Source organism: Eschrichtius robustus, chromosome 5 (assembly GCF_028021215.1).
Source record: "Eschrichtius robustus isolate mEscRob2 chromosome 5, mEscRob2.pri, whole genome shotgun sequence".
In the NCBI taxonomy this organism is placed as follows: Eukaryota; Metazoa; Chordata; class Mammalia; order Artiodactyla; family Eschrichtiidae; genus Eschrichtius; species Eschrichtius robustus.
This window is the reverse complement of record NC_090828.1, coordinates 55674335-55695040: the sequence shown is the minus strand read 5'-3', so window position 1 is coordinate 55695040 and position 20706 is coordinate 55674335. Positions and strand designations below refer to the sequence as shown.

Genomic DNA, 20706 nt, shown 5'->3' with positions numbered 1-20706 from the left:
TGACCCCCCAAATTCTACTTCTATATATATGCTCCAAAGAAACCCTCACCCAAGTATATTAGTTGCCTATTGCTGCCTTAGCAAATTAACACAAATTTAGTGGCTTAAAACAGCACAAATTTATTCTCTTACAGTTCAGGAGGTCAGAAGTCCTAAAAATCAAGGTCGGTAGGGCTGCATTCCTTCTGGAGGCTCTAGGGGAGAATTCAGTCCCTTGCCTTTTCTAGCTTCTGTAGGCTGCCTGCATTCCTTGGTTCATGGACCAATTCTCCATCTTCAACTGAATTTCAAAGCAGTGCAGCATCTTCCAAACTCTGGCCCTCCTGCCTCCCTATTGTAAGGACCCTTGTTACTACACTGAGCCCACCCAGATAATCCAGAATAATCTCCCCATATCAAGATCCTAAGCTGAATCACCTCTTCAAACTCCCTCTTATGAGGTAATATATTCACAGATTCTGAAGTTTACGATGTGGACATCTTTGAGAAGCCATTACTCAACATACCACAAAAGTAAACCAGGAGACATGTACAAAATGCTTATAGCAGCATTATTTGTAACAGCAAAAACAAGAACAGCAACAACAAACCCTAGAAATAACTCAAAAGTCTATCAATGATAGAATGGATAAATTGTGATATATTTATTCAAAGAGATATTATACAGCAGTGGATATTATTACTATGCATTTCAACAGGAATTAATCTCAAAAACATAATGGTGGGCAGAAAAAGCAAGAAATAGAAGATTGTACATAGAATGATTCCATTTATACAAAGTTCAAAGACAGAGAAAATAAAATTGCGTATCGTATAGGAAAACATACATAGGTGGCAAAGCCGTAAAAACAAAAAAAGCAAGGGAATAATTACAGGATGGTGATAACAGGGGTAGGGCTCAGGAGGGAGGACAATAAAGTTGTGAAGGGGCAGCAGACAACTTCAGGGGTAATGGCAATGTTTTATGTTTTAACCTGGTGTAATCAGAAGGATGTCCAGTTTGTAATTATTCTTTACTCTGTACGTGTATATTTTCTCCCCTTTGGATATGTAATACATTTCATAATTTTCAATAAAGGCAATGGACAGTACAATGAAAACTGAAGATCCAAAGCTCTTGTCATTGCCAATATGTTCAGCACACGTTTTGTTTTTACTTTAATTTGCAGGGGTCCAAGGGGTATGCTTTAGCAACGTACATGAGCAGTTAACAACCCAGCTCTCACTGTGTTAATGGGAACTAAAACCTTACTCCATGGAGTTATTGATACTAAAATGGAATGTTTATTCGGAGAACTACACAACTCAATTTGTTTACTTTTCTCGTTCTTTTAGTGTGTTGACATTACCATATATTACAGATAATCTACTAAACAGAACTGCCTTCCTTCTCTACAGTTCTTTCCACATTGTTCTGTCCCAATTAACTTTTATGACTTTGATACTACCGATATGTAATTTTAAGTTAATAAACTAATCAACAAATACAGATTGATAGTAATAAGCAATCAGAATTTTTTCAACCTATGTCATTTCTCCAAAGAAATACTAACCTCTAACTGGATAAAACTTACAATGAGCTATCTTCACACGCAAAAAAATTTTTTTCAAAAGTGACACAACCCAATATTTAAGTCCACGTGGCAATAGTTCTCCAGTTTTTCCATAATACTTTGTATGACAGATGTCACTGTCAAGGTACCAAAGCACTTAATTCTGCTTTTGAACTACTATCTGTCCAGTTTATCTGCTCTATATCCTCTTCTCTAAGAAAAGACAAAATTTCAAGCATTATCCCCCTAGATGTTACAATACAAATAGCTGAACCTGCCTGTGAATTCAAGGACTCCCCTGAACATAAGTTTCTTATAATACCCATATTTATCATCTGACAGAAGCTTTAGATGACCACACAAAAATAATTTTCCCACATAAGAAGTTTTTGCTTTCTTTTGAAAAAATTTTAAAGAAATGGTATAAATATTACTATTATTTTTTTATGTTTCTATAGGGATCGGAGTGATGAGCATGCCTTCTTGTGTGAGCAAAGGGGACAATGGGTAGAGGGGGTAGTTTTCTCATACAGGCTCAGCTGGCTTCACATATCACATAAATATGCAACAATTCTGAAGATACATAGAATTAAATAAAATCCACACTAGTTATATGTTTTATCTATTTTATATTATAAAAGATCTAACAGAAATTTCTACAAATACAATTTTAAAGGGTAAGTGGCTAATCAAAATTAACAACTTGTATGCATATTAGAAGATATTAAAGTATAGGTAATCAGTTTTAGATGATATATCTTCCACTCTCCACAGTGGGCCTCAATATGTGATTTTGTTAAGTAATTTTCAGAATAGAAAAGTGATCTTAAAATCCTAAAATTACATAAGATATTCTGCTATGAAGTCTCTAAAGTTATTGTTATGTCACATAGAAGTTCTTAAAAAACAACAGTTAGAGCAAGAAGGCTGTAACCAAGCAAGACATAGCTTCTTCCTGCAAAACTGCTCTATATCAACCTCGTACTAAATCACTGTAGCAGGCAACTAGGGGTAAAAATATCCAAACAATTCACCAACATTGGACTCCAGAGCTTCCAAGCAGTCATAACACCCATCTCTATTTTGATGTTCAGGGTACCAAGAAAATATACCCAAAACACCAATGACAGAAGACTCTAATGCCTTTAATGGCTTTGCTCTTGTCAACCGGGAAGAATACCATCGGAGTTGCCTGGTAGAGATTTTACATATACAGAACCTGAGGCAATAAGCAGTTAAGCAATGCACCCAAGGCCACGGGCAATAAGTGACTGAGCCTGGATACTAACAGACGACTGCTTAATTTTCCAAATCCACACTGTGTACTCAGATTTTATATGGCACGTGGTCTGAATCTTAATTAGAAAAACTTGAACCAACTTTGGTCCAGATCCACAGCAGCTAGCAAAGACAGCTGGAATAAAATTTTCTCTGTTGTTTTTTGTCTTATGCTCCTAAATTTACTCTCAATAGAGGTCTTAAGGCCCTTAATAATTCATCCTGATTGATTCCATTGTAGGACATAGAGTGACATACTGAGGAGCAGAAACCTGCTTAATCTCCTTGACCTGTTATCTCCGACAATCCACCCAAGGGCGCCCTTAGCATTTGATACCATCTTTTCAGATTGGCCTCTTGCATGAAATAGGATCATGACAGCTTGTAAATTTCCTAGCCACAAATTCCTTAAATTCAACTGAGATAAAAGCAGATGAGAAATAATTCTTATAACCCATATTTTTGCAAGTAACTGGCTTAGAGGTGTACTTGCTGCAGTAATAATCTGAGACAATACCATCTCCTTAAAGCCATCATGAGAAGGAATTACCACAATTAAAATAATCTTCCATGGATTGATCATGCAAAAATCAATACATCTTGGCCAAGGTTTCTTAATAAATTCCCAAGGAAAGGTAAGTGTTTCTGATGGGTCATGACAGGAAGCCTGAGCTCTATTCCTGTCTCCTCTAACAGTCAACTGAGGGCTCAGGACACTGGCTCTGGATCAGTATGCGGTACAGCAGAAGCCTTGGTTAGGTGTAGGGATGGGTATCATGTGATTTTGAGAGGTCAAAAGGTGGAAAAGGGTGGCGAACAGAGGTAGCATTTGGAAAAACGGCCGAATCAGAAAGGTGAGAGGCGCCTGTAAAAAGCAGTCAATCAGGAATTCCCTGGCAGTCCAGTGATTGGGACTCTGCGCTTTCACTGCCAAGGGCACGGGTTCGATCCCTGGTCAGGGAACTAGGATCCCACAAGCCCTGTGGCACGGCCGAATAAATGAATAAATGAGAAACATTTAAAAAAAAAAAAGCAGTCAATCAGAGGGGCAATTAAGAGAGGAACAATCTAGGTACACTGTATCAAGAAGAAGACTGGGACATTCACAGCATTTGGTGGGAGGCACAGAATGGTGGAAAGCAACTCCTGAAACAAATTCCTGTGATGAGAAACTGGGATACTGCTCCCCTTGGGCGTGGGTGGTGAGGCGCATCTTAAAGATGCCGGAAAAAAAGATTTTATAGTTTTTTTTTTTTCTTTTACAGTATAAGGACGAATTATAAGCCTTTAGACATAGATTCTAACGTATTGTCATAGAGACAATTTCTGGTTGTGGTTCGTGCGATGTGGCCTTATACTATTACAATCATACCTGGCTGATATTAGGTACTCAGAGCGCATTTGTGAAGTGGAATTTAAGGAATGGCATGCTTTTTCATAAGAACCAATGCTATTTTCCTCACAGACAGTATCTGTCATGGGCAGATGATTCACATTGAGGCCTTATAAATAGCATGAATTCCTTAGGAAACTTCTCCACAAGCCCCTCCCTTCACACTAAATTCAAGATATTAGCCAAATCCTGCAGTGCTAAGTATATATATAAATCAAGTCAGGATTCTACTGACACTAAACTTGAAGAGAGAACAGTGACACAATCTGGCTTTGCAGCAGCAGGCAATCCATGACTTTGACTTTCAACCTTGGCCTTCTAAGTCATCAGACAAGCATACAGAAGACAGTGTCATACCAATTACTCCAGCATTGCATGTGCTAGGTTAGCCTTTAACAGAGGTACTAAATGAGCCTTGCGATCTGTTTAAATTGTAAAGGAATTGAGGTAATAATGGAACTAAGCGATTCTTCAGATAATAATAATGATGGCTATCATTTACCAAGAGTCTACCATGGACCCAGTATCTGGGCCAGGTGTTTTACATTCATATAATATTCACAACAGCCATGCAAAGTGAATATGATTGGCCCCATTATACACACAAGGAACCTGAGGCGAAAAGGTAACTAACTTACATCGTGTAAGTAATTTACCAATAACTGTGCTAGAGTGTGAATATCTCAGAGATGCTTGGGCATTTTTTTACCATACTATGTTACTTTGAAGGGTTAGCCATTTGTGCTCCAGGCCACTGCCCATGTTGTTAAATGCAGCTCCAAAACCATAAAGAGATCGGTCAGTGGTAATAAACAATAGTTTACGTTCAACTTAATGTACTAGAACAGAGTCAGAAGTTAATACTGTTTGTCATTCTTCTTGTTGGCCAGCTCAACACCACGGTCACATTTTTTTCTAGTCTATAATTAAATATATTAGCAAAGCTTGACTTCCGTAGAAGGAAAACACAGAAGAATCAAGTAAGCCTCCCAAAAGCTTGAAGCTCTTGCTTCATGAAGAGTAGGCACACCACGAATTGCAAATATCTTTCCCCAGGTGCAGACCATTTCACAGAAAAGATGAAATGACCAAAGAAAGTGAAGCTAGAATCCCAATTTGATTTTATTTTCCAAAAACAGAAGGATGATATGCAAGTACAATGTGTGATTTCCTGATATATTCCCCTGAGTTAAACCTCTCATGATCACGGTCATATAGGCAGTTCTTGGGAAATGTGAAAAACGCTGGATGTGATGCCAGAAGTCCTGAATTCCCTATCCCAGCTCTGCTACTGTTTAGCTACAAAATTCTGGTCCATTTAATTTTTCTAAGCCTCAGTTTCTTCACTTTTTTAAATGAGGATAATGATTCCTACCTTTCACAGCAGTAAGGATGAATTGAGATAGTGTAGGTTGAAGCATTTTATAAATCATAAAGTTCCACACAAATATACAACCACATTCAGAATACAGAACAGGAATCAGACTAGAAGCATTAGGAACTCTCCAGTTCCCAAGTTCTGTCCCCAAAAGGCTTGACTGACTTCCTGTCTTGAGTTCTGTGATATTTCCCTATATGTTATTTCTGGGATGTTATCCCTCACCCCACTTTCTATTTCTGATTGCTTCAGTGGGTGTCTGTCCCCAGCAATCAAACAAACCCATGACTAAAGCAACAAATGCCCCCAAAGGACTTCCCCTCTAGCCAAACAGGAAAGAGCTGTTGGACCAACAAATCACTGTTATGGCTATTAACTCCAATGCCTTACTGACAGTTCACCTATAGTTTCCAAAAAGTTTCACAGCAATTTATTCTAGGATAATTTGCTTGCTTATATACTCCAGAGCTCCAGATCTTTTTCTGGAAATAGGTATACATCTCTTACTCTACAATGGATATATGCAATTATAAGATCTTCAGAGAATAATTCTATCTCTGCCTTAAAAATTATCAATATCTCTCAAATATCACGGGAAATCTGTTAACAATTTCCTCCAGTTAAATCCTAATGATGTAAACAGATTTTCTCGGTAGGTTTAGGTACTAAGCAGTTGTGATGTTTTTCAAACCTTTCATCTTTAAAGGAACTATCCATGTTGTACACTCACAACCCAGCTTCCAGAAATATCAACTGTGTAGTCCATATCAAAGTTGTCTCACAACTTTGGTAAAGGGCATTATGAAAAGATGTTGTTGAATAGCTCATTACTCATTGTTTACACACCACAACAGAAGCTGCAGGTAGTGGTTCTCAAGAACACAAATTGTGGCCCCAAACATTCTGAGTTCAAACCCTGGCTCTCCAACTTATTAGCAGTGTGATCTTGGGGAGGTTGCTTAGCCTCTCTGTACCTCAGTTACTTCAACTGTGCAATAGATTGATAATAGACCTACCTTACAAAATTGTTGCGTGAACTATGTAAAGTGCTTAAGACAATACCTGGCAAACAGTAAGTGTCTTATAAATGTTAGCTCTTACTACTTTTATTACTTTGCCTTCACAGGCATTAATGGGTTATACTGCATGCAGTGAAGTTTCCTGAGTCATCGTGTCCCAAACTCTCCAAACATGATACAATTCCTGGGATCTTTGCTTGTAAATAATCAACAACTCCTCATGTAAATGGATGTAAATTGCTAACACACCTTCTGAAAGGCATTCTAACAGATTTTTGAACTTCCTATTCTGTCAAGGAGCCGTCTTCTTTCATGGGCAGGACTATTACAACCTTGAATATGTGAACAAGACATGAATATAATCCTTAATATCTCCCATAGTAGTAAAAGTGTGCAGTCTTGACAAAGTTAGACAACCTGGGCTTGGATCCTGGCTCTGCCATTTACTAGCTGTGTAAACCTTGGCAACTTACTAAACCTTCCAAAATCCAGTTTCTTCACATGTAAAATGTGGAAAGTAATGATATCTATCTCACAGAGCTTTGTGAGGATTAAATGAGATAACCAAATCTTAGCATAGTGCCTAGCATATAGCATATTAATTTTTCTTTGGTTTGCTTAGTCCAGTTGAAAATGAGTTCTTTGCCTGTGTGTTAATTGAAAAATTCTATTAGCAGTTGATACTTTAAGGACGATAAAATGTAAGGATGAAGTTTTACTAGCAGAAGTCTTTTCTTGTGCCATTATCTTGTGTCAGATTTAGTCCACATGAAGAGGCATTTTTGGAAGATTTTATTATAAACCTTACAATATAGAATAATCCTGGAGCATTTGTCTAACAAATATATAGAAATATGTTGAAAAGGTGACTGACCTCTCAAAAGAAGCATCAATGCTTTCTTTCTACTTAAATTTCTTGTTTGTTTTCATAATGTAAGAATTGGGGTCAGAACTTCAGAATGATAAAGTCATAGAGTTAGAAGGTTAGAGGATGTCTAGAGGAAGGCTGTTAACTGCCCCCATTCAAGTCAGGGAGACATGACTTAAACATGGTTTGTCTTTGGCAAAGCTGAGCTAGTCTGGTCGTCGTTGGTTCCTTGGTAGCTTTTCTTTACTCTCCTCAGTCCTTGAACCTATCCTGGTCCCATTATTGTTCTAACCAAGTGGTCAATTCATTTCTGTTCATGGTAACTGCTAAGCAACTTGTTCACAGCTGATGGGCTCTCAGAGATGTTTGGAGATTCTTACAGTTGGAAAAACCAGAAATACTGAGGGAAGTTAAGCTATAATAGAATTATAGGTTGTGAAGTTGTTAGTATGGGGGAAAGATCATTGCCTGATATTTTTTGCCCACTGTTCCTTTGTCTAGGGCCTACCTTGTTCCTGTGGACTCATTAATGTCCTTAGATTGGAATAATTATGCAGAAAAACTTTCTTTGATTTTTGATTTGGAGACGAAGAGACTCAGATCCTATTACATAACAGTTGGCTATCTCCTCTATTGCAGTTAATGGGAAGACCCAGAAAGCAATCCTGAACCCAAATCATTTCTTTCCTAAAGATATCACCCAATGACAATACCAAGGAATGGCTTATCTCCAGCCTTCCCAAAGATATGTAAAGATAATGTGTAGCTATACAAACAGAGCTTTATTACAAGTCCCCTAGACTATATTGCCAGCCAGGTGGAAGTCCTGACCCCTCCTGTAACATTCTGGAGCAGCCACTGGTAACACTATGAGTGGCTCAGACATGAGGCTTATTCAAAACTAAGCATGCCTTGTTACAAAACTATTAATTTTACAACTCATACGCAGTATTGTTTTGTAAGGTTTCTGCTCTTCGATTCCGTAATTAAGATGAAATTTTAGAGCTTGAAGACTCTCAGAAATCATTTTCCCAGCTCTCTCATGTTACATATGAAGGTTCTGAGGTGCACAGAGAGCAGGGCATCTGCCCAAGTTCCCAAGGGTGATGAGGGCAGGGCAGCCCAGATCTGTGTCCCTCTCCTGCTCATAGGTCTTCTATGGTTCTTTGCCTTCAAAGTGAAGGTAACTAGGATAACAAGTCTCTCGAATAATCTGGCCCCACTTTCCTATCCATTGGTTGGACCTTGTTGCCTCATAAACATTCTCTGTGGGAAATGGCTAAGAGTGGAATTAGACCCATTATGAGGCAGATTCAATCATCTAGGTGAAAGAAAATGGGGACCTGGAGTGGAGTTGTGGCAGTGGAGATGGAGAAAAATGGATGGACTTGAGATCTGTTTTAAAGACTGAATCAAAAGGACTTTCTGATAGATTGAATATGGTGGGTGAATAACGGAAGGAATCAAAGATGACAGCTAGTTTTCTGGCTTGGGTAACGGAGGATAAGGAAGATAAGACGGGGCAGGAGAATGTTGCAGGTCAAGGTGGTGAAGGACAGAGTTCTCTTAGTGTTTCAGATATGACAATCTATTTGAGAGATGGCATGGCATATGTGAGAGGAGGACAACTCTTTCCTCCTTCTTTGGATTTCATGAGGAGAGATCTCCCTTAAGCTCGCCAGCCTTTGTACTGTCTCCTTGCTCCTCCCCAAGGAGGTAGGGTGAGTTACCCTATTAGGGTATTAGGGAGACTAATTGGGCATGCATCGCCAACCCCTTCTTCCTCTTAATCTTCTGCCCACAGGAAGCATGCCTCTGCTCTGTTCCTCAATGCTGTACGTTTCACAGGGATGGGCCTCTCTTGTGGGGAGGACAGTAGGCGTCCAGCTTGGTCTATATCTGGGAGTGTAGGGCTATTTAATTTTGGAGGTATTACAAGCCCATACTCTAGTATCTGCTTAGTAAGTTGTAAATGTGATATTTTGATGTCCCATTTCCTCTTTTGTCTTATTTCTCATCTCAGTCAGATCAGGGTAGGAAAGAGAGATGTTGTTTACTGGGTCTTCTCAAAGCCAAGAGTAGAAGAAACAGTGATAGAGGAATAGAGAATCCTAAGTCTAACACTTATGGCCAGGTGGTCTCGGGAAAAGGCCTCAGTGCTTGTTTCCTAATCTAAAAAAGGGAGAAGATAACATGCACTACCCCCTTCTCATCAGATTATTATGAAGATCACATGAGATAATTCTGAAAAAATACCAGGCTTAAATTAATATTCAAATATAGGAAACATTACTTTTAGTTCCAAATGCACTAAGGAACTTAAAGATGGAATTTCTGCAAAGAGAACACCAAAAAATGGACAAATTAATATTTCTCTTGTAATAATTTTTATAGATATCTTATTATATACGTCTCCTTAGGTAAACAGCGGTTTATCAAAGGTGACAGGCATGGAGGAAAAGAAAGGAAAAAAAAGTAGTCTAATGCTCATTTAGTCAAATTTTCCTATTTCAAATATTGAAAAACTGCCCTATTCTTTAGCTTTGTACATTTATACAGAATTTGAGAATTGGAAACACATTCTAATGAATGGCTTCCTTTATCAAGGATGGGGAAAAAATTATCTTTCATAAAACTGGAATGACAATTTAAAAAAAATAAACACTTCCACACACAAGCCAGGCATTACATTCTGCTAGAAAGAAGGAAGCAAGATAACGGATGTTAAGGTTCAATGTGGTTTTCAGTCAAGAGAAAACATCAACGCTAGGAAACAGAGTCACACAGCTTATAAAGTTTGGTGGACCTTCCCTGTGATGGATTGTCACAGAAGGGCAGCAGCAAGTCATGTGGCTGAATTTTACAAATGATTAAGCAAGTTTCAGAGTGTTAGTACATTGGGGGGAAGCAATATAATAACAGAGGTGATTAAATCCCACATGCTTCCTAGTGGATTCAGGAGGATGGAAAATATTTCTTTTCTGCCTACAAAAGCAAAAGGAAAAAAAGAAAAAAAAAAAATATCCTGAAGGGGACATTCACCAGCAGGAACTTTAGGTTAACAGAGGCAAAACCTCAAATAATCAATCAGCCTGAGAATTGCTGGCATGGTAACTTCTGTGTCACTGTTGCTAAGAATTCCTGGTGGATACTAGGCTAAGAGAAATACCAAAGAAATAATATTTATCATTGTTCTCACTTTAATAAAAGCCTGGATATTGTATACCAAGTGTTTAAATACCAATTTCCCTGTCATTTGTTCTACTTAGAATGTACAATACTTCAGGGGCAAGGTCTTTTTCACATTGCAAGGCATTGACCTACCGGAACTAAATTACAACCATGGGCCACATGGATTAACAGTTTGAAATGTAATTAAAATTTGTGTGTTTTAAAAGAAAGACAAATATTCCATGTACCCAATTTTAAAATTTAAAAGAGAGATACTAATCACGGGCCACGTGGACGTAAAAAAGAAACTCAATTGTTTTCTGAGGTAGGTCTATGAGATTTTAAACTTTGATTTGGAAATTATAACTAAAACTTATTTTCATGTTATATCTGCTTTATGTTCAAGTCAGTAATATCATAGAGGGCAAGAAGAAGACATGGAAAAGAGAAGAAAGAATAAGGAAAAAGAGAGATAGCCAATTCGAAGGATGGCTGGGGGAGAATAGGATGGGGGGGGGAAAGAGAGGGAAATTTGGGAGGGACAAAGGGAAGCAGTTACACTAAAGGAAGACAGGTGTGGAATGTTAGAAAAGAGGAAATGGAAAGCATAAGACAAAGAAATGAGAGAGGAAAGGAAAAAGAGGAAGACAGAGGAAAAGGAAAGAGGCTGAGGCAAGCCAGTGGTTCAGAGGATTCTGAACTATGTTAGGTAAATGCACTTGTTGACAGTATCATTCCATTGAACTTTGAAGTGGTAACAATTGTGATAACTGTCTGTGGGAATGTCATTTAACTGTTTAACACAATTGGTCACAGATGACTTTAGAAGAATTACATACTTCTCAAAGGATTGAATCTTTTCTAAGGTAATGATAGATAATGCAAATTAAAATATCTAGAGTCCAAAAAAGAATCTGACAATCTTGGAGGATGCTTCCTGGAAACAAGTACAGACTAGAGAAACATAAATATTAATACTTCTGGTTCTTGGGGGAGAAATGGAAATGGTGGTAGTGGTAGTGCATTGCTTCCATCAAAGGCTTGGTGCTGGGCTCTCTACATGAATGAATTTGGTTTAAATTACCACTACGAAATCAGAGAGCTCCCAGTCTGACCTTTTATACTCTCCCTAGCGAATCACCTGCCTCGCCTAAAAGACATCACTACTGCCATTTAAATAAACATATGAAAAGCAGACCATATCCTCTTTGTTCCAACGCTGCCATTATTAACTACATAATCACTATTTTCTCAAAGCCCTGGGACTGCTGTATTAGTCATAGCTGATATCTTTTTTCTCTTGCATTTATCCTCCCAACTCTGCTAATTCCTCTTTTTTACTGATAATAGATGAAATGCTTGGTTCCTTGTGCCCTCATCTCTCTAACTTTCAGAGCCTGGACCACTAGAGCCCTGTACCTGACCACTTGACCTGGGAGCCCAACCCTTCCTTCTGCTTAGGACAATGAAAGGACCCTTGGCCTATAAGTAGCCTAGTTCAGCATTATTAGCTAAACCCCTGGTCTTAATCTGACCTGTAACCTGGTATTAGTACCTAGGCCACTTGCCCTTGTGACCAAATTCTCAATTACATTCCTTTTTCTCACTTACTTACACAACAAGTATTTGTTGAATACCCAACTACAACGAGCTAGGCACTGGGCCACACGTGGGGTGCTACAAAGCTGAGAAAGTCATAGCATCTGCCCTCAAGGAGCTCACAGCTTAATGGAGAGAAAGACAGGTGAGCCAAAATAGAAATTACCAAAAATTGAATAAATAGCAAGAGTCATATGGGCAAAGTGCTATGGAAGTAGGTGGGAAAAAAACTTTCATGGGGAGTTTGCCATCCTCATTGTTTATTCTTAAAGTCAAAGCATAGGTGCCACCCCAAAATGGCTTTATGGATGAGCATCCAGTGTAGTCACAGGGTCCCATTTTGAGAAGCCCCCCTTCCTGTCCCGCCACTTGAAGTTTAAGTTGAATTTGTGTTTTGTAGGTTAAGTCAGATGGAGCATGCTCCAGGGGCTCACACACCATCCAGCTTCCTGATGGTTTCTCAGCCTCCCACTCCCTGCCCCAGCCCCATGACCTCTACTTCCTCTACCCAGGGTTGCAACAGGGTCTGGATGATGGGTGATGTGATGGGGGCGGGTGCCGACATTCTGATGTTGTCCTCCATTCCCAGTGAGGTCATGGGCATGGATACTGGGAAGGTCAAGAGCCCTGAAGTGTCTCAGGGTGAAACAAGGTGCTGGCTGTCCCCACCAGGCTGATAGCATCTCGGTACGCTCAGTAAGCAACTCTGCTGTGGCCTCTCACCCAACCATGATCCAGGGACAGAGAGCATGTTCTGGCACAGAGATTGCAATCTGGTGGCTGGCCTGGGGAGACTGACTTCCCTGAACTCTGCCAAGACCTCAATTTTGATTTTTCTCTGGGTCCCACAAATTATGTAGCCAGGTTTGGCCCCATTCCTTGAACTTTTAACCCTCAGACCTTTGAGCTTAGAGGCAACAATCTCCTTAGCAAACTTCCTGCCTGCAGAGTCCTATTCTCAAATCCATTCTCAACAACGTCAAATAAAACAGCAAGAATCTTCTCCCCCTGTCTCTCAGATCCCTTTTCCAAAGCCCAGCTGATATTCCCTCTCAAATCTTGTTGTGGGCAATTAATTATGTACATGAGTCCCAGCCTGTGAAAACCAGGAGGATCTGCTAGAGGAGACGGCTCCCCACTTGAAGGTCCTGCACTTTGAGCTGCATGCATGAGTTAGATGGGATCTGAGGCTGGGAGCCACTTTGGGACAAGGCTATACTATATTTTCCAGCCTTCCTACATTTAGGTATGGCTACCTGCCTGAGTTCTAGAGTCTAGAAAATCAATGAAATGGGAGCAGAAAATGATATGTGCCATTTCCACACGTGACCCACAAAGTCCTCCTGCTTCATTTGTCCATTTCTTTCTCCCCTCATCTGCTGACAAGATGTTGATGCTGAGGGCAACCTTGGAAGCCCCATGTTGAAGGTGTGAAGACCTACGAAGGAAAGAATCCCTTCTTGGAGGAGAGCTACCCATCAATCAGGAAGACTTTGCTGAGCTTAGGAAGAGTGAGAAATAAGCTTCTGTTGTGTTACCACTTTCCGCCACCGAGCTTAGGAGGTGTTATCTATTAAAGCAACTACAGTTATTCTATTAATTAATACATATGTGGAAATTTTAGAAAAATAAATAGAAAACACAAAAGAGAAGAGAAAAATAAGCCCACCACTCTGAGATCACCTCTATTAATGTTTTGGCGTATCATCTTACAGCCTTTCCGCAGGCGCTATTGCAATTACTTTTCACTGAGTCCTCAAAAGGTAACAAACAGAATGTTAAACTTTTCATATATAATTTTATTTAATTCTGAGAACAACCTTTTAAGATAGGAATCAATATTCCCACTTTAGGACTGCAGAAACTAACAACTGGAGAAGTGAAATATGACATAACTTTTAGGTGGTAGAACTGGGAATTGAATCCAGTCTGTCTGATTGTAAACTCAACCCCTTACCTCATGCTTTTGTTGTTATTGTTAAGAAAACTGGGATGCTATTGTTTTCTAAATATGCTTTGTTCACTTAATAGTTTGTGAGCAATTTCCTCTGATTAAATATTCCATTTTATATGTATCACAGTCTATTTATCCAACCCTCTAGTTGGATGTTTGGGTTGATATGTTTACACTATTATAAATAAGGCTGTGGTGAGTATTCATATAGACAAATCTTTGCACATACCCATAAAAATTTCCTTAGAGCGATCTGGAATTGCTACATCAAAAGCTGTAAATATTCCTAAGGCAGTACATGATTATTGCCAAATCATTCTACATCAGCGGTTTCTAAAAAGGGGAGGAATTGCCCGCAGAAGACAATTGACAGTGTCTGGAGACATTATTAATTGTCAGGACTGGGCAGGCATCTAGTGAGTAGAGGCCAAGGATGCTGTTAAACATCCTTCTATGCACAGATCAGCCCCCCTTTCCCCCAACAAAGAATTATCCAGTCTAAAATGCCAATAGTGCCACTGTTGAGACACCTGAACTGACATAATGGTCCCATCAGTGTATGTCACTCTTGAGACGAAATAAAGGCTGTAATAAGGGCTCTTCTCTTAATTCAGATATAATTTACAAAGAACCTACAATATGCCCTATATGCCAGATACTGTGGTAGGTGCTCAGGTAGCAATCAAGGAGAAAGCTCAGATCAACAGCCACGATTAAAGAGAGGAGGTGACTTGGAAGTAAATTTTGGCTTCACTTGCTATAGAGAAAGCACATCTATTTCATTTTATATTTTCATATCTTTCATATCATTTTGCATTAAATTATTTCCATATAATTCTGCATTAAATTATACAACCTCACAAGGTTGCTACAAGAAGAAATTAATATTGTTACATTCCTATTGATACATACATGAATGCTTGATTCTGATTATTTTGAGGCAATCTCTAAAGAATAAAATTGGTTGTTTCCATTTAGAGAAGAGCTAACACCTATCCTGCTCAAACTCTTCCAAAATATAGCAGAGGGAGGAACACTCCCAAACTCATTCCATGAGGCCAACATCACTCTGATACCAAAACCGGACAAAGATGTCACAAAAAAAGAAAACTACTGGCCAATATCACTGATGAACATAGGTGCAAAAATCCTCAACAAAATACTAGCAAACAAACTCCAACAGCGCATTGAAAGGATCATACACCATGATCAAGTGGGGCTTATCCCAGGAATGCAAGGATTCTTCAATATATGCAAATCAATCAATGTGATACACCATATTAACAAACTGAAGGAGAAAAATCATATGATAATCTCAATAGATGCAGAAAAAGCTTTCGACAAAATTCAACACCCATTTATGATAAAAACTCTCCAGAAAGTAGGCATAGAGGGAACCTACCTCAACATAATAAAGGCCCTATATGACAAACCCACAGCCAACATCGTTCTCAATGGTGAAAAACTGAAACCATTTCCTCTAAGACCAGGAACAAGACATGGTTGCCCACTCTCACTGCTATTATTCAACATAGTTTTGGAAGTTTTAGCCACAGCAATCAGAGAAGAAAAAGAAATTAAAGGAATCCAAATCAGAAAAGAAGAAGTAATAAAACTGTCATTGTTTGCAGATGACATGATACTATACATAGAGAATCCTAAAGATGCTACCAGAAAACTACTAGAGCTAATCAATGAATGTGGCAAAGTAGCAGGATATAAAATTAATGCACAGAAATCTCTTGCATTCCTATACATTAATGATGAAAAATCTGAAAGAGAAATTAAGGAATCACTCCCGATTACCATTGCAACAAAAGAATAAAATACCTAGGAATAAACCTACCTAAGGAGGCAAAAGACCTGTATGCAGAAAACTATAAGACACTGATGAAAGAAATTAAAGATGGTACAAACAGATGGAGAGTTATACCATGTTCTTGGATTGGAAGAATCAACATTGTGAAAATGACTATACTACCCAAAGCAATCTACGGATTCAATGCAATCCCTATCAAACTACCAATGCCATTTTTCACAGAACTGGAACAAAAAATTTCACAATTTGTATGGAAACACAAAGACCCCGAATAGCCAAAGCAATCTTGAGAAAGAAAAATGGAGCTGGAGGAATCAGGCTCCCTGACTTCAGACTATACTACAAAGATAGAGTAATCAAGACAGTATGGTACTGGCACAGAAACAGAAATATAGATCAATGGAACAGGATAGAAAGCCCAGAGATAAACCCACGCACATATGGTCACCTTATGTTTGATAAAGGAGGCAAGAATATACAATGGAGAAAAGACAGCCTCTTCAATAAGTGGTGCTGGGAAAACTGGACAGCTACAGGTAAAAGAATGAAATTAGAACACTCCCTAACACCATACACAAAAATAAACTCAAAATGGATTAAAGACCTAAATAAATGTAAGACCAGTCACTATGAAACTCTTAGAGGAAAACATAGGCAGAACACTCTATGACTTAAATCACAGCAAGATCCTTTTTGACCCACCTCCTAGAGAAATTGAAATAAAAACAAAAATAAACAAATGGGACCTAATGAAACTTAAAAGCTTTTGCACAGCAAAGGAAACCATAAACAAGATGAAAAGACAACCCACAGAATGGGAGAAAATATTTGCAAATGAAGCAACTGACAAAGGATTAACTTCCAAAATTTACAAGCAGCTCATGCAGCTCAATATCAAAAAAAAAAACAAACAATCCAATCTAAAAATGGGCAGAAGACCTAAATAGACTTTTCTCCAAAGAAGATATACAGATTGCCAACAAACACATGAAAGGATGCTCAACATCACTAATCATTAGAGAAATGCAAATCAAAACTACAATGAGGTATCACCTCACAGCAGTCAGAATGGCCATCATCAAAAAATCTACAAAATATAAATGCTGGATAGGGTGTGGAGAAAAGGGAACCCTCTTGCACTGTTGGTGGGAACGTAAATTGATACAGCCACTATGGAGAACAGTATTAGTTCTAAAAATAGAACTACCATATGACCCAGCAATCCCACTACTGGGCATATACCCTGAGAAAAGCATAATTCAAAAAGAGTCATGTATCACAGTGTTCACTGCAGCACTATTATAGTAGCCAGGACATGGAAGCAACCTAAGTGTCCAGCGACAGATGAATGGATAAAGAAGATGTGGCACATATATACAATGGAATATTACTCAGCCATAAAAAGAAACGAAATTGAGTTATTTGTAGTGAAGTGGATGGACCTAGAGTCTGTCATACCAAGTGAAGTAAGTCAGAAAGAGAAAAACAAATACTGTATGCTAATATATATACATGGAATCTAAAAAAAAAAAAAAAAAAGGTTCTGATAAACCTAGGGGCAGGACAGCAATAAAGATGCAGACATAGAGAACGGACTTGAGGACATGGGGAGGGGGATGGGTAAGCTGGGACGAAGTGAGAGAGTGGCCTTACATTTCTTACTTTACCCTTTTAAATATGCTTTCCAATTATCTCATTAGAATCAAATGATTAGATCCTTACAAAATACCATATGGGCTAGACGTGTCTGAACATATCATCCTTATGTTACAGCTGAGAAAACTAAGGCAGAATTGAGAATAGAGTCCAAGATTCCTGTCTCCAAGTCTAGAACATGTTCTCTTACACTCTGATGTCGTTTACAGTTTAACAAAGCGATTAGTGATCTAAGATTTTAATTCTCAAACAAATGGGCTTAATCAGGCATTGCAGGGAAGAGGTTCCATAAACTAGACCAATGTCATTTCTTCCCTGTAGGTGTCTTTGGCCCAGGTTACCTCCTATAGGGTTTCTTCTGGGAAATAGGATGCCAGGAGTAAACAGAACTACTTGGAGAGAATAAGACAGTCAAATACCACTACAGCATTTCTGAACTTGTTTTCGATAGATTTCAATCACTATGCTCTATAGACTGATGAAATTTAGTGTTCAGTGAAGGATATTACTACCTGACTTGGGCTTCCTACACTTACATCCCTGGTGAGTAAACTAATATCCCTGGTGACTCTGGATAGTCCCCATTTGTCTCTCCAGATGCACTTGCCACCTTTCACTGCCCTGTTCTGTGCCAGAAGGCTGACTCCTATGACCTACTGCACCAGGGCTCCCTTTGCCCTCTTGGCCTCAAGCAAGGCTGGGTTCAACCAATGAGTGGCACTGGCAGAAGATACAGGGTGTGAGGAGGGTAATGTTTCCCCAGCTCTCTCTCGTCCAGGTCATGGTTAGCCAGTGTCTGAGTTCCTCTCTCCCAGGGCCACAGCTCTGGCTCTCCCACAGCTGTAACTCCCTCTCAGAGCCTCTGAGAGAGAGGCTCTGGTAGTCGCACTCTCCTCTTCAGATCTAGGAGTGGCAGTTAATTTCTACATAGCAAGAGTAGCTATACTGTTTACCCTTAAATACCTTAATATTTCTTCCTGGAGGTGGGCTGAGGAGGAGGTGTAGCAAACAGCCAAATTTATTGGTGGTAACTATAAGGAACAGAAGGGAAAGAGATAGCTCTCACTTGGACATGTTCAATGCATATCTAATAACTACATCTTGGAAAGAGTAGGATGTAAAGGCCACCATCTCAGAAGTTAAAATTTTTATGAGACCTTTTGAGAGTATATGAAACATAAGGTATGTAATCAATAAACCTGAAAATTCAATGTTCCTGAAAGGTTGGTCAATGTAATAATAGGGCTTCATAAGCCCATTATAAATAAGTATAAGGTTGGTCAATATAATCTCCCATATCTGGAAATATTTTCAAAGAAAAAATCTTAACATCTTCAAGGCCTAATGCTGGAAGGGGTGTTTTACCTTCAATAAGTTATACTGTATGAATGAAGTAGTCATGAGAAAACTAGAAATTTCAGTTAGCCAGAACAGTCATGCTTCATCCAATGCTTTTGCCTAGAAGAAGCTGGCAGTGGGCTGTTGCTAGTTGTTACCATTTGGTCAGCGACAGCCTACTTTCTCTATAACATGATCTCCACATGAAATGAAGTAAAAGAAAAAAACAAACAAAAAAACAATGGAAGGGATGAAGGGATGAGGGTCCAGCAATTAACATAAAGATCAATTAATGCAGGGCTTCCCTGGTGGCGCAGTGGCTGAGAATCCGCCTGCCAATGCAGGGGACGCGGGTTTGAGCCCTGGTCCGGGAATATCCCACATGCCGGGTAGCAACTAAGCCCATGCACCGCAACTACTGAGCCTGCGCTCTAGAGCCCATGCACCACAACTACTGAGCCCACACACCTAGAGCCCGTGCTCCACAACAAGAGAAGCCACCACAATGAGAAGCCTGCGCACCACAACAAAGAGCAGCCCCCGCTTGCCACAACTAGAGAAAGCCAGCGCGCAGCAACAAAGACCCAACGCAGCCAAAAATAAATAAATAAAATAAATAAACTTTTTTAAAAAAGATCAATTATTGCAGAAAAGCAGTTCAGATAATCCACCAGTTATCTGGGCTTTATAAGTTCTATTTAAAAAAATTTATAAAATAAGGTCCAAGTAATTAAAAGATGTGTTCATGAAATGAATTTCCTGGTTTAACTGTCTATATTAGCTGAATAATATTAGCTATATTGGCTGAATAGGCTGAAATTTCTGCTTAGAGGTGGCTGAACTGACCACATAAGGAGGTATCAGTGGTAATTACTCAATTGAATAGAAAACCTTGCATTAAGCCCTATACTGCAGTGAAAAATGAGAAGTCATGACCTTGAGTTCACAGTCAAGTAGTCATTTATATACCCAAATATTTATAATATTAAGAAAACAGAAAGGAGCATATTTAAAGCATTACAGAAGTTCAAAAGAGGGAGAGATTATATCCAGTTTAGGTGGGATGTGGTGAGGATCACCAAGAGTTTCATGAAGATGGGCTTTAAGGGATGAGAGGATTTAAACTGGCAGAGAAAAGGAGAAAGCAAAGGGACAGACCTGAATGTACCCACAACAGTTAATGGTCAGCAGAGGTCACAACAAGAGCGGCCGGGCGTGAAGGTTCTGCAATCCGAAGACCTCAGCTTGAATCCCAGCTCCCTCACTTACCAGCTGAGTGACTTTGAGCAAATTACTTAACCTCCCAAGCCTTAGTTTCTCCTTCTGTAAAATGGGGGTGGCAATAAGCTACCTATGGGGACTGTTGAGAGGATGAAAAGAGGCAATGCTTGCTGAAGAGCTAATGCCAGGCTTGTAGTTAGTGCTCCATAAATAGAGTTATTGTTAATCAACAGGGGAGCTTCCATTTCCCTTCTATCATGTTTACATTTTTTAAAACTTGATACCCTAGGGCTTCCCTGGTGGCGCAGTGGTTGAGAATCCGCCTGCCAATGCAGGGGACACGGGTTCAAGCCCTGGTCTGGGAAGATCCCACATGCCGCGGAGCAACTGGGCCCGTGAGCCACAACTACTGAGCCTGCGCGTCTGGAGCCTGTTCTCCGCAACAACAGAGGCCGCGAT

At 39.3% G+C, this 20706-nt stretch overlaps 1 protein-coding gene across 2 annotated transcripts in view; it reads right to left on the bottom strand.

The window, feature by feature from the left end:
- Positions 1-20706, bottom strand: part of PDE11A (phosphodiesterase 11A) — a 464603-nt gene that overhangs the window by 404165 nt on the left and 39732 nt on the right. The window lies entirely within an intron of this gene.